Source organism: Canis aureus, chromosome 10 (assembly GCF_053574225.1).
Source record: "Canis aureus isolate CA01 chromosome 10, VMU_Caureus_v.1.0, whole genome shotgun sequence".
NCBI classification, from domain to species: Eukaryota; Metazoa; Chordata; class Mammalia; order Carnivora; family Canidae; genus Canis; species Canis aureus.
This window is the reverse complement of record NC_135620.1, coordinates 20,886,048-20,898,160: the sequence shown is the minus strand read 5'-3', so window position 1 is coordinate 20,898,160 and position 12,113 is coordinate 20,886,048.

Here is a 12,113-nt window from a genome sequence, read left to right as displayed (position 1 = left end):
GCTTTGTAGTACAGCCTGAAATCTGGCATTGTGATGCCCCCAGATATGGTTTTCTTTTTTAATATTTCCGTGACTATTCAGGGTCTTTTCTGATTCCACACAAATCTTAAGATGATTTGTTCCAACTCTCTGAAGAAAGTCCATAGTATTTTGATAGGGATTGCATTAAATGTGTAAATCCCCCTGGGTAGCATAGACATTTTCACAATTCTTCCAATCCATGAGCATGGAATAATTTTCCATCTCTTTGTGTCTTCCTCAATTTCTTTCAGAAGTGTTCTGTAGTTTTTAGGGTATAGGTCCTTTACCTCTTTCGTTAGGTTTATTCCTAGGTATCTTATGCTTTTGGGTGCAATTGTAAATGGGATTGATTCCTTAATTTCTCTTTCTTCAGTTTCATTGTTAGAGTATAGAAATGCCACTGATTTCTGGTCATTGATTTTGTATCCTGCCACACTGCCGAATTGCTGTATGAGTTTTAGCAATCCTGGGGTGGGGTCTTTGGGTTTTCTATGTATGGTACCATGTCATCTGCAAAGAGGGAGAGTTTGACTTCTTTTTGGCCAATTTGAATGCCTTTTATTTCTTTTTGTGCCTGATTGCTGAGGCTAGGACTTCTAGTACTATGTTGAATAGCAGTGGTGAGAGTGGACATCCCTGTCGTGTTCCTGATCTTAGGGGAAAGGTTCCCTGTGTTTCCCAATTGAAAATGAAATTTGCTGTGGGCTTTTAGGATGCTGAGGAATGTTCCCTCTATCCCTACACTCTGAAGAGTTTTGATCAGGAATGGATGCTGTATTTTGTCAAATGCTCTCTCTGCATCTATTGAGAGGATCATATTGTTCTTGTTTTTCTTCTTGTTGATATGATCTATCACATAGGTTGCTTTACGAGTGTTGAACGAGCCTTGCACCCTGGGGATAAATCCCACTTGGTCATGGTGAATAATCTTCTTAATGTACTGTTGGATCCTATTGGCTAGTATCCTGTTGAGAATTTTTGCATGTGTGTTCATCAGGGATATTGGTCTATAATTCCCCTTTTTGGTGGGGTCTTTGTCTGGTTTTGGAATTAAGGTGATGCTGGCCTCATAGAACGAGTTTGGAAGTATTCCATCTCTTTCTATCTTTCGGAACAGCTTTAGTAGAATAAGTATTGTTTCTTCTTTAAATGTTTGATAGAATTCCCCTGGGAAACCATCTGCCCTGGACTTTTGTGTCTCGGGAGGTTTTTGATGACTGCTTCAATTTCCTCCCTGTTATTGGCCTGTTCAGGTATCTATTTCTTCCTGTTCCAGTTTTGGCAGTTTGTGGTTTTCCAGAAATGCATCCATTTCTTCTAGACTGCCTAATTTATTGGCATATAGCTGCTCATAATATGTTTTTAAAATCGTTTGTATTTCCTTGGTGTTGGTTGTGATGTCTCCTTTTTCATTCGTGATTTTATTAATTTGAGTCTTTTCTCTTTTGTTTTTAATAAGGCTGGATAATGGTTTATCTATCTTATTAATTCTTTCAAAGAACCAACTCCTGGTTTTGTTTATCTGTTCCACAGTTCTTCTGGTCTCTATTTCATTGAGTTCTGCTCAAATCTCTATAACTCTCTTCTTCTGCTGGGTGTAGGTTTTATTTGCTGTTCTTTCTCCAGTTCCTTTAGGTGCAAGGTTAGCTTGTGTATTTGAGTTCTTTCCAGTTTTTTGAGGGATGCTTGTATTGTGAAGTACTTCCTTCTCAGGACTGCTTTTGCTGTCTCCCAAAGATTTTGAATGGTTTTATCTTCATTCTCATTAGTTTCCATGAATCCTTTTAATTCTTTTCTAATTTCCTGGTTGGCCCTTTCATATTTTAGCATGTGTTTGAACTTCTTCCAAATTTCTTCTTGTGATTTAGTTCTAGTTTCAAAGCATTATGGTCTGAAAATATGCAGGGGACAATCCTAGTCTTTTGGTATTGGTTAAGACCTGATTTATGACCCAGTATGTGGTCTATTCTGGAGAAAGTTCCATGTGCACTTGAGAAGAATGTGTATTCAGTTGTGTTTGGATGTAAAGTTCTGTTAATATCTGTGAAATCCATCTGGTCCAGTGTATCATTTAAAGCTCTTGTTTCTTTGGAGATGTTGTGCTTAGAAAATCTGTCATATGCAGAAAGTGTTGTGTTAAAGTCTCCCACTATTAGAGTATTATCTAAATATGTCTTAACTTTGGTTATTAATTGATTGATATACTTGGCAGCTCCCACATTAGGGTATTTCCTCTTATACTTTAAAAATATTACTCCATTATCTTCTTCATTATCTTTCTTCTAGGATTACTAGTGAAAAGCTCAGAGTTACATTTTTTTTCCTTTGTAGGTACTCCTTAAAATTATATGGTATTCTGTCTTTGTTTTGATATTTGTAAATTTCTCTACAATGTTCCTATGTGTGGATTTTTTTCTTTATATTTTTTCTTGATGCTCTATGAACTATTTTATCTGAAACTTACTTTTTAAAATACTGGGATATTTATTTCCATTATTTCTTCAAATATTTTCTTCCCTTAATTTTTATTTTTTTCCTTCTGAAACTGCCATTAGGTCTTCTATTCCTATCCTTCATATATCTCTTTAGACTTTTTATATTTTTAAACTCTTTACTATTTTCTGATGACTCTGAAGGATGTCCCAATGTGATTTTCCATTTCAACTAAATTTGTCTTTGATGCATCCATTAGTTTATTCATCTTATATATTAGGTTCCATATTTCAAATAATTTTCCATATCTAATACTTCCACATGGTTATTTTTGATTCTAGTTGTGTTTCATATTGCTAATATCTTTCCTTATCTCATTAAATTTAGGATGTTTATTTTAATTCATTGATTTAAGTACTAGTCCGAATAGTTATGATGGAGAAACAAAAATTCTCCTAAACTCAGTGGTTTAACTCATGCAAAGTCCACTACACATCCATGTAATCCTTCAGGGCAACACATGTAATATCCTAGGAGTTCAGATGGTTGCAGTTTCTGCCATCGTATTTTCAAGCCATCTTGAACATGCAACATCTATTTGGCCAACACAGCAGGAAAAAAAGCTCTGGAGAATCTTGTATTGGTAATTAAAAGCTTCAGCCAGAAACAATAAATCATAACTTTGATTCATTAAAAAATGAAGTCACATGGTCCTACTTAACTGGAAAGATGGAAAGTGTAACCCTCTTACCTGCCTGGAAAGAATAATATGATATGGATGATGATGATGATTTCCTAATAGAAACAACAGCAATACACACAAACAGAGAAATATAAAGAGCAGAGGGTTAAGTGTGCAGTTGAGTCCAAATGCCGAATGCTGAATTGCTAAAATAGAGAAGCGTCACTAGAATTTATTCTAAAATGAAGCTTTCACAGTGCTTGTCAGTTCTTCTAATAGCAGTTTATCACAACATAGGCTGACAGATCACACCATATTTTTAATATTAACTCATCCACAGCTTCGGACTCAGGTGCTGCAAAAAAGCCCAAAGTCCATGGACGTTGTAAACAGAGTTAGTGAACATTATAAATCACTAGGTATCTCTGTTCTAGTACTTCTGCTTCATGTTACATATACTGTTCTGTTTATTAATTTTCTTTAGAGGTAGCTGAACTGAGGTGTAAAGGAAGAATCACCATGGTAATGGTTAATTTAATGTGTCAACTTGGTAGGCCATGGTACCCAGATATTAGGTCAAACATTATTCTGGACATTTCTGTGAAGATAATTTTTTAGATGAAATTAACATTTAAATCAGTAGACTTTGACTAAAGTAGACCACATTGTGAGTGAACCTCATCCAAGCAGTTGAAGTTCTTATTACAAAAAGACTGACCTCTCTGTGGGAAGATAGAATTTTGCCAGCAGACCTTCTTTGGACTAGAACTACAATACCAGCTCTTCCCCGGGTCTTCCTTGAAGGCTACTCTGCAGATTATGGATTTGCCAACCTCCACTATCAAGTGAGCCACTTCCTTAAAACAAATGTCTATCTATATATATCTATAACCATATGTATTTCCTATAGGTTTTGTTTTTCTGGAGAACCTTATTAAACTATAAAGCTTGAGAGTCATGGACTCTCACTAGCAAATGGTTGTATATTTTTGTACATATACAAAAGCAAGATACTTACATGCAATTAATTAAAATGGCCATATCTTTCCACTCCATTTCCGTTCCAATATATATGATTTGCAATAACTTCTGAGTGTGGTTATTATTAGCTGTACTTGTGTAAAATAGCTTCTAGGAATAGTATACTGTGCCAATTCATCCTGCATCATGACCTCAAACAGGCCATACTGTAATATGAAAACATTCTACAGTGTCCAGCATTGAGAATATGAAGGAATACATAAAGCCAGAAAATAATATGTAGAAAATGATTCCAATTATGGGACATGGGAAACTGTTCAGAGGAGAAGTTGTTTCCCATTTATCCCTACTCAAAATGAAAGTTTTCTCCCTGTAGGAATATAATCAAAATTGAAAATTTACAAAATTTCAAACACACCATAAAATTTTTCCTTTCTGATACAAGTCAGGCAAAATAGGATTGATCAGATGTCCTGTGATTTGTACAAAACAGAAAACTATAGCAATATTAAAAACACATCAGTGTGTGAAGTTGTATATTTTATGCATTCAGATATCAATAATAAAAACAAAATTTGGCCAGTCATATTATAAGAAAAACTAAAATATCTTTCCTTTTTTTAAACTGCAATTATATTTCTTTGATAATAGAATAGTTGGGGCACCTGGGTAGCTCGGTTGGTTAAGCATCCAACTCTTGACCTCAGCTCAGGTCTTGATCTTAGGGTCATGAGTTCAAGTCCCACACTGGTCTCCATATTGAGCATGCAGCCTACTTAAAAAAAAACAAACAAAAAAAAAACAATTGTTGAAAGACAAAGAGGTGACAAAAAAGAATAAAGCCAAAAAAAATATATAGGAAATTTTCCTTTTTCCTTTTTTTTTCTAAAGATTTGTTTATTTATTTGAGAGACAACACAAGCGGGGTGGGGGGGGGGGAGAGGAGCAGAGGGAGAGAGAGAGAAGCAGACTTCCTGCTGAGGAGGGAGTCGGATATGGGACTTGATCTCAGGACCTTGAGGTCATGACCTGAACGAAAATTAAGAGATGGATGCATAACCGACTGAACCATTCATCTGGGTGCCCTGGGAAATAGTTTCCTAAGGATATGTCAGTTGGTAAATAATAAAAGTACTTTTTCTGGATTTAGTGATGTTTGTGATACTTGTCAGTTTTTCAAAATGTGTATTTTATTGTGATTTTTTTTGTCATCCTAACCATTCATTTTCATATCTAATTTTGCATTTGTAATTTTTTTTCTTTTTTATAAGATAAAGAATTATATAATTTTCAGGCCTCAGAATCCTTGGTTTATCCTTCTCAAAGTTTTATTCTCTGCCAGTCAGATTCCCAGTGTTAAGCCCTGCAGATTCTCCTGCAATCCCTCTGGGGTGAGACCAGAGCAGGGGTCCCACAAAATGAACCACAATGCTGGGGTTGCTTGTTGTCTCCCTAGATTCTCTTTTCCTACTGAAGGAACCAACTGGAGGCTCAGCAGAGACCTCTCCATGTGCTGCTCTGCTGGCTCAGGGGAAGGGCAATGTCTTCACCTGTGTAGCTGCTCCTCTTAGCCTTCTAATGCAGTCTGCCTTGGCCTCTGTGGTTCAGAGGGTGCTTCAGCCTAACCCCCAGTGTTCTAGGAATCCCTCCGTAGTCTCTTCTTCATAATAGTTGTTAGTTGTTCTTCTTGTGAGGAAGAGCAAAGTCAGGAACAACTATGTTGCCATCTTGATAACCTTATTCTCCAGAGGTCTCGTTCTCATGTCTGATAAACCCATGTTGTAGGTTTGTCTTGTGGGTTCAGCTGTTCTGTCTCGTTAATGTTTAATGGCACAAGATTAAACACTGATTTAGATCAGTCCAGGTTAGTGGGGGAGGCAGAGATAAGCCCCTAGGGTATAGTATCTCAGGTTCCACAGAATCCTTGGTGACTTTTTGGCTGACCCTCTAGCAGGCAGATATTCTAATCAGTGTCTCCTTAAAGCCTGAGGTGAATCAACAAAGGCGGGTACACTCTATTCCCTAGGCAGTAACCTGAGGGCTTTAGTGGAGAAATAAATGCTGGAGAACAGCTGGTTCTACCTACATTTGAAACTTTCCACCTAAGCAGGATTTTTTTGCGCTGCTGTAATAATCCACATGCTAGCAACAAAATTGGTGCTCTAAGTTTCATTGAGCTATGGGAGAGAGGCAGGTATCTGTAGAAATGCTTGCAGGTCAGGACTGTAACAAGGCAAATCAAGAAAAAGGCAAGTGAGGCTTAAAAACTCTCTTCTTAAACTTCAGCATATATAAGAATTACCAGAACAGCTTATATAACATAGATTGCTGGGTCCTGCCTCAAGTTTCTGATTCAGCAGGTCTGGGATTAGCCAGGAATTTGTATTTTTAATAAATCCTGACATAATAACAAGGCTACTGGTCTGAGGACTGTATTTGAGAGCCACTGTTGTAACCCATCCTTCCATTTGCTGTCTCTGGCTTTGCTCAGTCCCAGGCTACTGCTACCCACCTGTCCTGTACAAACCAATTCTCAGATGGCCTTCTACCTGGAGGAGGGCTGGGGAGAGTTAGAGAGTGGGGTTCTCCTTTGATAGTTCCTTAAAATCACACTTTCCTTTTGCTTCTATAATTTCCCCGGGGTTCATTTTGGAGGAGAGAGCCTGAAACCTGTATATTTCACCATTCTGGCAAAACCAGAACCCAAACCTCCTTTAATCTCCTCCTATCTCCTTAGTTTAATATTTACCTAACATCTTGGTGATGAATTGTCCTGGTTTTACCAGATTAAAACAGAGTAATATAGAAAATGCTTTGTTAAACTGACTATTCTTTTTCAATTAAGTAACAACATGAAGCACACCAATACTGCAGAGCTGTCATCTAAAAGCATATCCAACAATAGATTGCCTCTATTATAGCAAGCTCCCTCTGGAAAACACATTAAAATAAAAGGTCAGCTCGATGAAGAAGGGAGTGGCAAAAGATCATGAAAAGAAAGCAGAGCAGTGCAAAAACTTTCTAAAATCAGGGATTGTGCACCCAAAGTTATAGTTATATGAATTTTAGACCAAGACTTTTCCAACTGTTCAATGTTTGCCTTATGTTGGAAATATAAGTCTTTAGGATCTTGATTATGCAGCTGTATTTTAATTATATACATAGAGGTTTTCTAATCTACTGCCATTTAAGGGATATGTATAATAACTTGTAATAAAATAAAGTAATAGTTTATAGTCAATGACTCACTGCAAAGGAGGAAACTAAACATTTTTTAAATGAAGGAAAATGATTAATAGAAGAAAAAATTATGTACTAAGTAAACTATTGATCTTTACTTGAATATCACACACATACAAATAAATAATACATTTCTTGTCTATAAGTGTCTGATTTGTACTCTGCTTTCCAGTGGAGTCCTTTGATTGCTCTAAGCATGCCAGCTACAGGATGAAGACTAAACTGTAGATTTGTACCCAAACAAAACTAAAGTAAGAAGTGATTTTTTAAAAAAAATTTTATGTTTTTTAGAAGTGATTTAAAACTATTGGAAAAAGTTTTATATATATTTATAGAGTGTATGAGCAATTTCTCATGGAATTATTCCCCTGGGACTTTCTCTTTACTTCCTTCACTATATCAACAAAAAGCAATAAAGAACACTCTGAAAAATCCTGCCCTAGCTGATCAAAAGATCTGAAATCAACAACGGGGCAGATTTTTAAAGTAGGCTTTTTCTTTTTAAACTGGAAAGAGTTGAGGATAATTTCACAGCTCCTCAGAGGCAGCTGTCCCAAGAGCCACAAACACAGGGCTCAGTGCCTGAGCCTGGCTTTCTTACCCCATGCTATCCTCCAAAGGAAGTGGCCCTATTCTCCCTGAAGAATGGCTATGAAAGATGAATACCAAATTACAGTAATTTATGACTTTTTAACAATTTTCTAGTGGAAGAAAATAATCCGCATGCATCTGTGGAGTGCAGTGAGGTTAACAATTCAATCACATTTTGAATCTTTGAAGGAGATCTTACTCTGCTGAAACACACACCACACACACAGTCAATATGTGTTGCTTTTGCAGTGTTAGTGTTCATAGTTCCTAAGGAAAGCATTGTTTTAAGTTAGTCCTTTGCTCACTATGTAAATTATTCCACTTCAGTGATTCAAGGAAAAGTGAGCATGGTATGCTAAATTGCAAATTCCTTACTACAGATTTAGTAAAGTAAAATCTCTCCACTGTGGGATTGACTGCGATAGAACTTTCCTTTGTACATGTCAGAATTGTTCATCAAGGCATTTTGTTTATCAGGAAATGCCTTTAAAAAATTTTTTTTTTATTTATGATAGTCACACAGAGAGAGAGAGAGAGAGGCAGAGACACAGGCAGAGGGAGAAGCAGGCTCCATGCACCGGGAGCCCAACGTGGGATTCAATCCCGGGTCTCCAGGATCACGCCCTGGGCCAAAGGCAGGCGCCAAACCGCTGCGCCACCCAGGGATTCTAGGAAATGCCTTTTTTTAAACCCAAAAAGCCCAAAGAAAGAACCTCAAATCCACAGTGAGCAGTTCTCCTTCTGAGGATATCAGTTTTTATTAGGCATATGGCGACAATTCTCAGCCACAAAAAGAGAAAAGATAGCTTTGGAGGTGCAGCAAGGTGTGGGAAGTATGAGGGCACCAGGGACAATCTCTGGAATATGTCACTTGTCTTACAACTTTCTGTGCCCACCTTTAATTTGCAGGGCTCTGTGTCCTTGAAGGGTATTATTCTTTGTGGGCTCATTTCAAAGTTTTCTCTGAACATGAATGCTTCGGCTCCCCATGGTGTCATGAAGAGAGACTGAATAGGCTGTACTTTCACCTGTATAGGTGCTAGAAATGGCAACAACAAAAACCTCTCTGATGTAAACAGCAAATTGTACAATGCCTGCACTTAAGATGCTACCATTCTCTGAAGTATGGTGTTCTGAATGCTCAAGAACAATTTTCTAACATAAGTAATCTGTTCACTGAGAGAGCAACTATATATATTTTTTACCAAGGCAGGGAATGTGTGAGTGAAAGGGACAGAGCCAGAGTGTGCTTCTCTGCTTCTTCCTCTGGAAAATCTCTAGAGAAAAAGCCCTCTGATGAAACTGCAAATCCAAAGAAAAGCAATGACTACTGTTCTATTCCCTCAAGGCAACAAATCCTCGCTAAATTAAGGATTTCTGAATCCATAGCACCTTTATTCAAAGAATTCTCAGTGTCAGATTTTCTAGCATTGTAAGAAATCAATTGGGAAGATAATTTGTGGGAAAAAACAGAATAGAACATAAGAGTTAGTCCCCATCAGCGTGATCTGAGTTATAATCCCACAAAGATCAATGACGTTCTTGAGCTAATTCTTTCTGTTCTCTGAGGATTGTCTTCCTTGTCTATGAAATGAGGATTGGCAACATTTTCTCTAAGATCCACTTAAGCTTCACCATGGCATCTATGAAATGTTCCTTTAAAAGTGCCCAAGAGGATCACTGTCATCACACATGATCCCACTATTTTTTCCACCTTTGATTTAAGGTTGAGGCAGTATTTCTGTTAGGAGAGCAGAACCGAGTCAGGCTGCCTGTGCTTGGACACTGGTGCTTTCACCTACCAGCTGCATGAACCTAACAGGTTCCCCACCTCAAAAATGGTGAGGAAAAGAATTTACCTGCAAGGGGCGCTTGTGAGGATTAAATGTGCTAATCCAGGTGATGATTTGCAAAGTACTATGATCATATGAATGATCATACAAAACACTCCAAAAAACTCTTTTTTTAAAAAAAATAAAATTTTACTCTTAGAAATGTGTTTACTCTTAAGGAGACCAAAGACAGGCCCAGCCATTTTCATATTTGACTCTCATGTGCTGATCCCTGTGCTTTTAGATCTTCCCAGATCTCAGACCCATGACCATTTCAGTTTACACGACTGTTAGCAATAAAAATCAATTCTGCTCCGTGAAATCTTTTTCTCACAACTACTGCTCTAGATCTTTGTTTCTATCACTTTCTTTCACATTGAAATAACATGGAAAGTACTATTGATTTCACCCATTTTGGTAAAACCAGAGAGACCTTTGATTTTATCAGGCATCCTTCATTTTAAAAAGAACTACTATTCATCAAGGTTTTAATCATTCTTTTTTTCCACTAGGTTTCCAAGATTCTGCATATGCTGTCAGTTTTTTTTTAAATTAAGAAGATAAGAAACATTTCTATAAAAATGTTTTTTTTTGCCAAGAAGAGGAATAGTACAAAAATGTTGGGGGTCAGGTAAGGGAAAGAATAAGCCTGTGAGCAAGATGTCTGTCTAATGTGTCTGAGTCTGAGAAGGAGAAATTGGAAGGAGAACTATAGGCACAGAGAAGGGAACAGATTGAGAAACTAATTTTAAGCACAATCAACTAAAGGGAAATAGAAGATTTGAAAAAAAAAAAATAAGAGAGTAGGCACCAAAAAGAGAAAGTCTGATAAAGAGTAAAGAGAAATTAACAAAAATTATGGCAATTCATGTATATGACAAATTCAGACCACATTTGAATAGAAATGCCAAAAGAAACACCAAAGAAGCACCTGAATGAAAGATTCTCATCACCTACATGAAATGGGGATTCTTTTCCCTACCCTTTATTTTATTTTTGATGTGTATATATTCTCAAATTTCTTTTTTTTTTTTAAATTCTCAAGTTTCTGAAACTCATTACCCTCTGGCACTATTTTCTTATTTCTTTTATAATTATTATTAAGGCTAAATAATTCTTTAAAATATAAATACATATTTTGTTCTTAAGTATTTTTCTCTCTTCCATACCAAGAAGGTAGATCACAATTCAAATAATCTATACAAATTATCTAAAGTGGTGCACTAAAAAAATGTGCTTAGACTTAAGAGTCTATTAGCATGACACTATGTAGCTCGCCCAAATATTATACCGACTGAACACAAATAAAAATTATGGAAAATAAATACTAATCTATGTAAATTCTCCCCCAAGCTGGCAAGAAACTGAGAAACAGGAGTTTTTTGTGACTCTGAAGCTGGGGAGATCCCAGCTGGCCTGAGGACATTGGATCACATGATTCCCCAATCCCTGTGACCCTTCACCCAAGGCCCCTGAATATAATGGTTTGATTCCACCTCCCTCCAAAAGAAGTAGGGGTCAAGAATGAAGTGAAAGAGGGCACTTACAGGGATAGGTGAGTGCTCACCAATTGGCTTTCACCTGGAGGTGACTGTTCACCTTGGTGACCCTAAGTTTGTTTTGCTGCTATTACAGGAAGGGTGGACCAAAGATCAATCCTACTTCTACAAGATGGGAAATGAAGAGGAGACCTTATGTGAAGCTGGGATCCGGGAGGGCTATGCCGTCAGTGCAAAGGTGAATTGGATATACAAGCACATTGCAGATAAAATCTGCCTGTTTTTATGGAGAAGGAACAAAAGGAAATCCCCCTTGATAATATGAACAACAACAACAAAAAACCCTGACCAGAATGGTTTATAATGCAAGTACTGAATGAGATATAAGTAATAAACTGTTATTAGTAGCTGTTAATTTTAAAACATCCATTATCTTGCCAAAATAAGGGGAGAGATGTCAAAATTGTCCAGGAGGCAGGAGTTACTGAAAGAAAATGTGTCTTTTTTATTGAAAACTGAAGAGACTACAAGTTCAGCAGCATGGTATTGGCTGCTTGTATTTGTGTGTGGACAAAACAAAAGGAGACAGGCAGGAAATAAGCATTTCTGGAGGCACCAAAACTAATTTATTTAATAGCTTCACAAAGACAGAGATTGCAGGTTCTTATTCAGGGACCCATTAGAAGCAAGGCTCACTGAAGGGGCAGGCCATTCAATTCTGAGGGGGAAAAAATCATCCTTTCATGAGTTCTCCATGGGAGGCATAGCATCTGAATGCCAGAGAGCCTTTATTCTCTTCTATTCTAACTTCCCTAAACCTGATACTCAATAGAA